Genomic DNA, 12,803 nt, shown 5'->3' with positions numbered 1-12,803 from the left:
TGAAGTGTATTCAGTAATTCTAAGTTCATTTTAAATAAACAACCACATTGTAATCAGTTTCATTGTGTTGAGTTAAAAATAAGGAAATTGTTAGCAAGCTAATATCGGAAACAATAATCAAAAATTTAGGCAAAAAAGTACGAATGGGACCGTTATTTTAAGTGAAATGAAGGCTTCCGGTGTACCATATAACAAACATATCATTCCAGAACACTCCCTGATTTCCAGGCTATACTTCCCGAGTTGGATGATCGTAAAATATTGAATTATCTTTGTGATCGCACGTCGTAGATCTGCGTCGTAAATGCCTGCAGCAGTCTCCATACTCAGGATAAGAACAAGTACTTAAATGCGCCATTTTCGATCAGCCACGCAATAAATCTCAACTTATCTATAGCTGAAAAAAGTGTGATTGTGATATACCATGGATACTCTCTTCGAGTCAACAGGTTAGAGGTAATAAAATATTCTTGAGTTATTTTTACCCCTTCGTGGTACTTTGTAAGGATTTTGAAAAGAAAAAGAAACACATGATAAGAATCTAAAGACTTTCTATGATTGTCCTGGTATATTTGTAAACAATTGGATATCTGCGAGTGACGTCATCGTAGGTAAATCATGGCATTTGTTGATTTAGAAACCAATCAAGTTCTACGCACACGCGTGACGTCGCTTAGAGATGTCCAATTAAATTTGATTTAAATCACATGGTTAGGAATAATCACTTCACTTCTTTTCGAGTTGCAAGTACCCAATACTAGATTACATTTTTTTTAAAAATGTCTAAAATAGAGAAACAACGCAATAAAAAGAAGAAAAAGTTGAATATAAATAAAGGCGAATTTAATTTTTTGCCTATTTTTAATCATTTTCATCAATCTTCAAAGATTCCGTATAAATAAAGACATAAGAATTATATTTTTTGTTTCAAAACTATCACATTTACAAATAATGCGTACCTTATTATGTTTCTAAAATAATAATAATAATAATGAATACGTTGTCCTATTTGTAAGTAGAATATTATGCATATTTTTATACTTTTAGATAAAATTACGTTAATGAAAGTTTATTCTTATCTTTACAATAATACAATAATAGTTTCTAACTAATAAAAAACAGTTATAAATTACCGTAACTAAGGTAGCTTTTTTAAAAATGCTCATTGGATTCAAATTTAATTCAAGATAATTCTGCTCAACAGAAGTTTGATAATAGTAAAAATATTAATCTGGTGATAAGCTTTCTAAATATGGGTTAAAAAGCACAATGAACTAAAATATTATTAAAAATGTGCGTAATCAGTTTTAAAAAATAATGAGATTCATTTGATATCAAAAAGCAGCAATTTTCAATTCATATTTCTAAAATAATACAAGATTAGGCATAAATAATACAAGATTAGGCATATCATATTTTTCGCTATTGATTGTCTGACACAAAAATCTCATAAGATGTGATTTGATTTTAGTGAAACTTCTTTTCATTCGATAAAGGTGATTAAACTTGCGCAATATGTGACTTAATTACTCTTTTAATCAACGCATTTATTTATTGTTATTAACAAAACATGAAAACTAAAAAAAAATAAGGATTTGTGGCAGCACGCTCTCAGAAATAAAATTCTCACTTATGACGATTAAGTAATCTTTGAGTTACATTTCGTTAATTTTGAGAATTATTTCATTACAAAATCGCGACGAATGTTTTGCGACGGAACGGGGGCTCTCAAATATATGACGGAAATGTTTTCTCAACTCGAAACCTCATCGTAGTGCATTGTGGGAGATTGTTGTAATCTACATGGTGGTCAAGGAGTTGGTCTTGTAGTAGGAACATTCCGGATTCAAATCCCGCTTCGGCCTTTGGTTTATCTGATCTCTTCATCTTTCTTGTGTTATTACGGTGACGTTGTTCCAGCCATGTAGTGCCCTCTATGAAGTGATCATTAGAAATGTTAGATGCATTTGGCACTGAGAGTTCTTTTTTCTTTTTTTTTTTTAGAATGACGAAATATTTCTTTACTATTGACGAAATTCATTTCTTCGAAGAAGTGACCATAGTTATTTTGTCATTTTGACGAAATGTCGGAGGATAGACCAGGAAACGGTTTCATCGAAAACGAAAAAAGTTTCGTGAAACTTGAGTATTCATTTATACAGTGCAAAATTAAAAACGTTTTAGATAATATACTAGTTATTATTTCTATTAATATTTTACATTTACAAATACTTTAATTAATACTACTGCTCTTTTATTAATTTTACATTAATAACCATTTTTTCTATTACAGCTATTACTTATATTAATTCTACATTCATTTTTATCTCTTCTATCATTATCATTTCTATTACTATCACTTTTACTACATCTATTATTTCTGCTACTGCATCTATCCTTCCTTTCTCACTGGCCCGACAGCACAGGGTGGGTCCTGGCTTTTTACAGAATTTTATCCCAAGCTATCCTGTCCTTGGTCAAGGATTTCCAATTTATTACTTTTAAAGTTATTTTAAAAGCACACCGAGACAACTTAAGTCTTGGTCTTCCTTTTTCTTCAAATAGCGATTGGCTGAGCCAAAAAGATATTGTTTGTGGTTCGAGTATCATTCATTCTTGTCAAATGTTCTGCCCATTTTATGTTTAGAGAATAGCAATATATCTTATTATGTCGGTATCTTTAAATAATCTATAAAGTTCCTTCATATCCAATAAGTTTCACCACATTTTATTCCTCCAAAAATGCTTAGGATCTTTCTCTCAATGTCACAATGTATCCGCAGCATAGGTGAGGACATCGCTGGTTCAAAACTAAAACGACACATCTACAAACGTGTAATGCCTGCAGATGTGTCGTTTTAGTTTTGAAGCAGCGACATATCTAATTAAACTTTAGTAGATAAGAGTTTGACTCCCGGTGGCTGAGTGGTAGTGCTTCGCGCTCTCATGCCACGGGTCTTGGGTTCGATCCTCGGGTCTGGCAAGGTTGACTCAACCTTTCATCCTTTCAGGGGTCCATAAAATGAGTATCAAGCATGCTTGAGGACCAAGCATGGGGGTTCCTGCTTTTCGCTGACCACCCAATCGGAACATCTGCTCCTGCACCCCAGAGCCCAAAGTCAAGAAAACTGAGATGGGCACAGCAGGCCTTGGCCCTCTATGGGCTGTCACGCCACTGAGATAGTTTAGACTCGTATTTTGGTTTATCTGTTTATGAAATTTGATTTTAAGTATGTTATTTTTAAAAATAAAACATCTGCTAGCAGATCTGACTTAATTGCGAATTTCTGGTGTCATGTGATTCAGTGTATTAATTACAGGGTCTAAGTCTTTAAAACTATTTATAGCTAATACTTTGATTGCTATTGCTTTCATTAACTCAAAATTATTACCATTTTAGCCCCGCAAAAAATTTTTGAGATTCATGATTCTTAATTATTATTGTTATTTTATAGCATTTTTTTTTGTTACTTCCCCCTTATGTTTATTATCTGAGTCTTTACGGAATTTTGTTAAAAGAAACAAAAACTATCTCTGATGACTAGAGTAAAACCATTATTATAACTGCTATTATTATATAGTGGAGCATCGTTTATACGACGATCACTTATACGACGTTTACATTTATACGACGTTTTAGTGTGGTCCCAAATCATTCCTATTCATTTTAGTGTAAAAATATATCGTTTATACGACGCACAGAATCAGTTATACGTCGGTTTTTAGATTTTGTTCACGTTTATTTAATTTTTTATTTTTTCTTGTGTATTTTAAAAAAGGGCGCAATTTGCCATCATGAATTATACTGAAAAGGGTGCTAACATTAATGCTTGGATGACGACGGTAATTTTTACTAGATGACTGAAAAAACTAGACAATGTTATGAAGAGGCAAAAACGAAAAATTTTACTATTCATCGACCAATGTCCAGCGCACCCATCGATACTAATTATTTTGGAAAATGTGAAAGCTCTCTTTTTTCCTGTAAATTGCACAAGTGCGCTTCAACCATTAGATTTGGCCGCGATTAGAAATCTGAAATTGCATCATAGAAAGCAGTAAGTTCAACTCGCTATTCAAAGCATTGTAGAGACTAATAGCAAGAAAATATAATTAAAGGTATCATACATTCAAATTGCTCACTGCAATTTTTCTTCTTTGGTTATTTGTTTGTTTTGCTTTGTCTAATTTAGAAATTTATATAAATCAACACGTTAAACATTAAAATTAGCTGAAAACAGGGTTAGTTTCAGTTTTAGAAGTAAAAATCGATTATACGACGTTATCGTTTATACGACGTTTTTCGGTGGTCCCTTCGGCGTCGTATAAACGATGCTCCACTATATCTATTTCATAAATCCTTTTAATTATGAAAAAAAGTTTACGAAGATTCGTGTTCTCAAAATTAATTTTTATTTTTCTTCACAATTTCTTTCCTTTTATGTTTGTTATGTCAATAAGTTTTTACGGAGCTTTTTTAAAAGAAAAAAAAAACTCTCCCTGCAGACGAGTGTAGAAGCTATTAAAAGGACTTTTATTGGATAAACGGTGTTAAAGAACAGTGTTATTGACTGGGGCTATAGTAAAATGGCTCAGATCCTTAGTTAAGTGTCAACGAAATGACCTCTTTAAGAGTTAATGTACTCTCTCAAAAGTTAAAGCAATCTAAATAAATTGGATTTGAAAGTCTGCTTGCTTAGACAATAATATGTGTTATGCGTTTTTGCTCGGAGTTTATGTTACAAAAAGAAGAGGATGTCATTTTTTTTAAACCTTTGATGGATAAAAAGTGATAAATATTTAGGTAATTAATCAGTTTCAGTTTATTTTCATTCAAAAGAGCTATGCATTTAGTAATTAAAAAATATCCATTCATAAGAGGACTAGCCACCTAGATATTATAATGGGTAAAACGCCTTAAACCTCACACATTCCAAAGTAACAGTTACCAACCACACTGGCAGCATATGTGCCGACTGTTCTGTTTAGGTCTCTATCTAAGCCTTAATTGTATCAGTAGCTTAACTGTCACATTATACTCAAATGTAGTGTTACAAAAGTAATGTTTCTTCTGTTAGGTTGGCAATGTATAAGCTGTGAGTAAATTTTATACTATATGTTATATGAAAACTTTTAAAGTAGTGAAAAAAAGCTTGAAACAGGTATTGTCTTATATAAAAATAGCTATTGCATTGCACTAAAGAATGTTAAAGACAGAGCATCAAAATCCTGTTAACCATTGCACAAATTATGTTTTATATCTGATCTTTACATGGTACATATGGTATGCAATTTAAATTAACACAGTGGACGTACAAACAAAAGACAAACCTTTTTATACCACATGCATTGAAAACGTACAGTAAAAATAACACTCTTCACAAAACTATATATCAATTAAGTTAAGTTCCTAAGTATGATTTCTCTTATTCTTTTGTTGCCAAGGCAACTGGAAAACGTTTCTTACTTTAATTGTAACTCCGAAATTTAGTATATTATGCAAAGCAAACAATTTTTTTTTCTTTTTTTTTTGTAACACCTCTGGATCACTAGGGTTATTAACAATGTTAAAACAGACTAAATTTAGGTTATGAGCAAGCCTGTATAAAAATGGTTATAATCAAGTTCAGCTTTGGTCAACGTTGATTTTTCTCTCAACACATTTTTTTTCTCAAATTATCTTCATTATTATTATAAAATTATAGAATAATGCTGTTATATTTGAATATTTTAAAGTAGCTGATATTTTACTTCCTCGTATTAACATATTTATGGTTATAAATTTAAATGAAAACAATAACTGCAGAAGGAGATTTAACTTTGAACTGTACAAGATTTACAAACTACCAGGTATTATTAAGTACATAAAAATATATAGAATGAATTGGATGGCCCACGTGATTCGAATGAGTGATGACAATACAATAAAAAAGATGCTGCCTTTTAAACCCAATGGAATAAGAAAGCGGGGAAGGCCACGATTGAGATGAGCTGACTCGGTGGAGACTGATTTTCTTGCAATTAATAAAAAGATTTGGACATCAAAGATAAATCGGAAGTCATTATGGATGAATCTTCAGTGGAAGGCATTGGCCCACATTGGGCTGTCTGGCCAACTATGATTATGATGATGGTTATAAATTTGTAAAATAAGATCGTGGTATTTTATCAGTCCTGAGTAGCTGATATTGTTCTGCCACGTAATAAATTATTTATGGTTATTAATTAGTAAAAATAACATCGTGGTATATTTAAACTCTTGAGTAGCTGATAATTTTCTGTCACATATTAACTTACTTATATGGTTATAAATTTGTAAAATAACATCATGGTATTTGAACTGTCTTGAGAGTCGATATTTTTCTGTTATTTATTAATTTGTATATGGTTATAAATTTGTAAAATATGTCGTGGTACTTGATTAGTCTTGAGTAGACGATATTTTTCTGTCACGAATTAACTTATTTATGGTTATTAATTAGACAAAAAACATCGAGGTATTTGAACAGTCTTGAGTAGCTCACATTTTTCGACCTCGTATCAAAGCTCATGCAATTTATTTATGATTATAAAGTTATGCAATTATATTATAGCATTTAAACATTTTAAAATAGCAAATGTTTTTCAACCTCGTATTAAAACATATACGTATGTCATTAAATTATAATACTTTATTGTTTTTTTTTAACCCACATACTGCGTTATTGCGACATCTAATAAAAGTTTTACTAATCCTATTATCTTCTAATATATTAACTGTCATTCGAGTATTCGAATTGCGACTTTCTAATGTTTTTCCTCTTAAACTTCTGAACTCAAAATATTACAACCTGAAGCAAAATCAATCTCATCATGAGACATTTCTAAACCAATTTTATCGATTTCTTAAAATTTAGGTGCTTATCACCGTTTTTTATAGGCTCTTCACGACAGGGCTGCCTTACAGAAGGTCAATTAAAAAAGCTTCCGCGTAACGCAGTAACTAAAATTAATTAAACGCTATCTTCAAAAGTTCAATTCGTTGATAATAAAACGTGTTACTTCTCCGTGTTAATTCAAGGCAAGTGATAAAGTTAACTAAATTATTATCTATACTTTCAGCAGAATAAGGAAACCAAATGTACAAAATAAATGAAATAAATGGCTTTGTGCAACGAGCAGGTGCGGTTATATAACAAAATTGATTGAAAAATGTCATTAATTGTTTGAAATAAATTAGGAAATCACTTAATGAATAAAAAAAGAGGTGTCTTAGCCATTGATTTATAAGAAAAATGTTTTTAAAAAATTACATTATGTTGTAATTAGGTATTCGATATAATGACGAATCTCTTCTTAAAATATAACAGATACTAGTGGGCTGCGCCCCCTGCTCGCTAACGCTCGCTAACCCCCGAAAATTGCTACGCAATCTTATATGGTTTGCTTCGCAAACCAGGCTCGCTTCGCTCGCTACTAACTTATGTACATTGCAAATGCACAAAATTCTAAGAATTCAAAACAATCATTCAAATCCATATAAAAACTTTTTTTTAAAAAAAAATTACATCTTTTTAGTAAATATTAAGTCATTAAAATAAATTTGAATTCAAATAAATGACATGCAATTCGTTAAACCTATTAGAAATGTGCTATAGTATAATTCGTGATATAAATCAAAAATCGTCAAATAAATTCATAATATTCGTGAAAAAAAGCGCTTTCGGCAAAATACTATAATAGATATCTATCGACAAAGACTACTCACTTCTGCCTAGCTTAATAGTATGAGATTGCCGCAGCTGATGCTCTCTGGTTATTTCAGTATCCGTTTTTAAAAGAGCTATATGTTGAGCCACCTCTGCTAGATTTGGCATGTGACATTTTTAGCGGCAATCATTGGTCGATTCGCCGTGTAAGAAAAATAGTAACGTCAACAAAACAAAGCAAACGTTGCCACCGACGGAAAAGAAATACAGTCAAAATTTGGGAGTCACGTAAGAGAATTATATATATTAGACTACAGTTTTAATTATACACCGCAACAAAGACTGTAAAATTTGTTACGCTTATAAGTTATTGTTTTGTTTTCAAATTCTGCATATGCATAAAGAATGCGATATCTTAATAAGGATTTTTTTTATTCAATTTGATTTTTTTTACTGTATTCAGCTATCTAAATTCAAAAGAATTTCTGCGACACAGCTTTATTTATAAGATCATATTTATAATATCTTTATTGACTTATAAATAAAAAATAAATTTAAGATGTCATTCCTTATTAATTTATAAACCAAATATTTCCAAAAACTCTATTTGATATTTTATTTTATTTTATAATTGGCTTAGAACAGCCGACCAAATTATAAATTTACGACCAACAATGCTTAATCCCGTAGTCTTGTAATTTTGAACCCAACTCAAAAGACAATGGAACTCCTGATTCAAGCATTGAGACAAACTAAGGACTTTTTGGTGGAATTAACCCGCATTTGCGCTGCATGAAAAGGAAAAGCATAAAAATCTCATATGGTTAGAATGACGTGAAAGGGATTCTAACCCATGATCAATCTACCACTGGGGATATTTTACGTCAGCGCTGTGGTCGGTGATGGTTAGGAGCAGAATTCGAACCAACCAGCCATTACTGGAATTTGAACATCAGTCACCTCATTGGGAGGCGAATGTTCGATCCCATGAGCCCCCGCGGCTCATATAATAGACATTATATTTACCGTCGTTGAACAGCCGACCCAATTTTGAGCTTACGACTACCATTGTTCAACTCCTTAGCCTTATAATTTTTATCTCAATCCAAAATACAAGGGAACTCCTGGATCAATTATTGGGATAAATTCGCTTTCGTGGAGGACATTTTGATGAAACTAACCAGCATTTGCGTTACTTGGATAGGAAAACCCCATAAACCTCTAACTGTTAGCTAGACGGAAAAGGGACTTTAACCCATTATTCGTCTACCACTGAGGATATTTTAAGGCAGCACTGTGATCGGTGCGAGCCTTGTGCGGAATTCGCATGGACCAGCCATTGCTGGGATTCAAACTCGGATCACCTCATTGAGTGCTCTATCCTCTGAGCCACCACGGCTCATATAATACATATTATGAATAAAACATCAGAAAAACTGTAATATCTATAATTTTTACAGGATTTTTATATATTTTTCTTTTTAATATTTTTTTTGGCGCCAAGTTATGATTGGCCATTATCAATATACATTTTTTTTTAATAAAAACTTCAAAAATCCCCCCTTTTTTTATTCCATTTGATATTTTTTAGTTTATTTTTCTGATAAAATTCTAAAATTTCTCCAAGACATAATTTTAAAATTTGTTTGCATGGCATTTATTATCATGTCTTTTTATAAATTTATAAACAAAAATGTATAAAGGAAATTAGAGTGTTTATATGAAAATTAAAAACTATATTAGCAAAGAATTTTTTAAAGAGGAATCGTAACGAATAATAAAATAATCCTCAGTTTTCACCGATCTGTTATAATTCTTTAATTTCAATTTTAAAATGAGCTCTAAAATATTAATAAATAAAAAAATGTATTTATTTAGAGTGAAATAAAAAAAAAGCATTTATTTAGAGTGAAATGCAAAAATTAACTATTTTTAAACCTATTCTAAGCACTAAGATCCAAAGTTCTATCCGGTTTACCCAATACTTTTAAATTTTATTTGGCTAGTTAAATTTAGAAGAATTTCTAGAATTTACAGTTTTGAAAAAATTAATCTAACTTTTCCTAAAATTTGCCAAAAATGTTTTATAATTGGGGGAAAGTACCTGAAGTATCAGTCACAAATCAAACTTATTTTTTTATACAGTTAGTTTTTCTGTTATGAAATAATATGCACAGAAATATATATATATATATATATAATATATATATATATATATATATATATATATATATATATATATATATATAATATATATATATATATATATATATATATAATATATATATATATATATATATATATATATATATATATATAATATATATATATATATATATATAATATATATATATATATATATAATATATATATATATATAATATATATATATATATATATATATATAATATATATATATATATATATATATATATATATAATATATATATATATATATAATATATATATATATATATAATATATATATATATATATATATATAATATATATATATATATATATATATATATAATATATATATATATATATATATATAATATATATATATATATATAATATATATATATATATAATATATATATATATATATATATATATATATATATATATATATATATATATATATATATATATATATATATATATATATATATATATATATATATATATATATATATATATATATATATATATATATATATATATGTACTGTATCATTTATTGCGCCAATATGCGCAATAAATGATACAGTTTGAAAATCAAATTTAAAATAATTCAAATTAAAATTAATTACTACCGATTTCTTGTTAGAATTCTAATCAACTAACGAATTGTTATTATAAAAAATACTCGTAAAATATTGAATTCTTTCTGAGTTTTTGTTCCGTAAAATTTTACGACAAAAAGTACCGGCACCCTTAATGCCAGTCGTAATTTGGTCCAAAATTTTGTACAGTGTACTTTGCATATTTTCGGGATTTTCATAGTTAAATGTGGAATAAACTGAAAAATGTTATTGCTTACATGAAAACCATGGTGTTTCTACAAAAATGGTTTTGAAAAATGTTTACTTAAACATTTTAAAAATGTGGCCTATCATTAAATTGCCTGTAATATTTAAATTTGTTAAGCATTTGCAACAAATTCTTTTTCGGAGAAATGAACTTGTTCAATGTAATTGCTATTATTATTATTACAAATTTTTAAATTCTTCTTTAACAGAGGAAAGGAATAAACAGAAATAAAATCATACTACAATGTTTGCAATAATTATTTTTCGAGCATTTTATTTCATTATCTTTCCTTTGATAGTTCCTTCATTACATCATTTAAAACTTCCAATCATTTAAAAATTATCATTCACATTTAAAAATTCCAATACAAATTATATTTATGTTTCCTAATTCTATAATAAAATGACTTTTCATGCGAAAATGTGTAATTTCTCTACTTTGCAAACTTACAAAAGCGTTTTTCTCAAAATATAAGTAACTGAAATTTAAATCACACAAAAATATTCGTCATAATATTTTTCCATGAAATTTGTAATAATTACCTTTTCCAGTTATTGCATAATATCGTTGGAATCATTTTTAACAGTTTATAAAAAGCACTAATAAAAACTACATTTGTGTATCGCAATCAAATTTTCTCTAGAAAAAAATACTATGATTCACTAAATTCACAAAACAGTTTCCTCGGAAAATTTCGAAAATACTTTTCACAGGATACTACATCAAGGTAAAATAAAAATCAAACAAAGATATTTTTCAAAATTTTCTTTCCATAAAACGTATATAAATTTTTTCAGTTATATATCAAAAATCTATATTGCATAATGCTCTATAGATATTATATAACTTAATATACATAGAATATTTTTTAACGATTTATGAAGAATCCCAATAAAAATTTTATTTGTGTTTCATTATCCGGTAAAAAAAATTCCCTATAATGAGAATTCTATGATTCACAAAAATGTTTTTTTCACAGTATTCTGAAACTGTTTTTTTTTTCAGGATATTATAATAAACTGATATAAAGTAACACAAAAATATTTGTCATAAATTAGTTTTTCATAAAAAGTATATAATACTTATCTTTCTCAGTTGTTATATTACATTCTTAGAATCATTTTTTTAAAAGTTTAATGATAACTTAGTCCCAATAAAATTATTTTGTGTAACGTAATCCAATAATAAAACAAATTTCTCTAAAGCAAAAATCCTATAATTCTCAAAAACTTTATCATCACAAATTTTCTAAAGTGTTTTTCAATGAGGAAGATAATAAATGAGGATTCGAACTTACCTTTTACAGTTGCTAGGTATATCCTTAGAATCTTTTTTAGCAGTTTATGAAGGGACCCGATCAAAATTATGTCTATGTCTTATAATTTAACAATAAAACAAATTTTTTCTGTTTAGATAATCTTACAATTCACAAAAAAATATTCCTCTCAAAATTCTGAAAGTGTTTTTCACAGGGTTAGTATAATCAGCTGGGAAAAAATATCACACTTAAGCTCTCACTTATTGAATAACTGCTTGGAACCAACTAGAATTCTCAATAAAAAACGGAGATCTTCTGAACCTTGCCACATTAAAACCGGATGCCATTTTAGCTTTCGCGCTGCTTTTAGAGATCTCTGATGTTTTGATGAGTGCTAGCGACACCTGTTGAAAGTGGAATCATCGAATAGAATAATAATAAAAAAGAGCTTCTTCTTTATCTTAAACACGACACTCGGTTTTAATCTAAACACTTCAGATGATGCGCTTTGGAAGAATTTTTAACGTAGCAAAATAAATTTATATAGAATAAAGAAATATTAAATCATGTAGAATAAACACTTGTGTATATTCTTGTAGAAAAATAAACAAAATGGAAAAACGGAAATCGATGAAAAGAATTCGGACAAATCAGTGGACGAATTATTTTAAATTTAATTTACGCTGCTGCTATATTAAATTCCGTTTCCGAAGAATAAAAATCTATTTTCATTTTGAATTGCTGAGCTCTGAATATATTAGTTTAATAACTGTAGGGTAATAATTATAGGTATTTTCCTTGGCGGAAAAACAGTGTTAAATA

General features: G+C 28.8%; 1 protein-coding gene across 2 annotated transcripts in view; it reads right to left on the bottom strand.

The window, feature by feature from the left end:
• The window catches only part of LOC107447180 (protein Wnt-5b-like), a 415,322-nt gene extending 402,985 nt beyond the window's left edge, over nucleotides 1-12,337 (bottom strand). Inside the window, exon 1 of one of the 2 annotated variants that reach the window (XM_087168936.1) lies at nucleotides 12,021-12,337. The gene's annotated coding sequence lies outside the window, so the exon portion shown is untranslated. The remainder of the gene's footprint in view (nucleotides 1-12,020) is intronic. The other variant, XM_071180546.2, reaches the window with a different exon arrangement.
• Nucleotides 12,338-12,803: the final 466 nt, after the last annotated feature.

The sequence above is a fragment of the Parasteatoda tepidariorum genome, chromosome 8 (genome assembly GCF_982258835.1).
Source record: "Parasteatoda tepidariorum strain Cologne lab strain chromosome 8, Ptep-v5.0, whole genome shotgun sequence".
Classification (NCBI taxonomy): Eukaryota; Metazoa; Arthropoda; class Arachnida; order Araneae; family Theridiidae; genus Parasteatoda; species Parasteatoda tepidariorum.
Note: the sequence above shows the minus strand (reverse complement) of the source record. Positions and strands in the feature narration are given on the sequence as shown.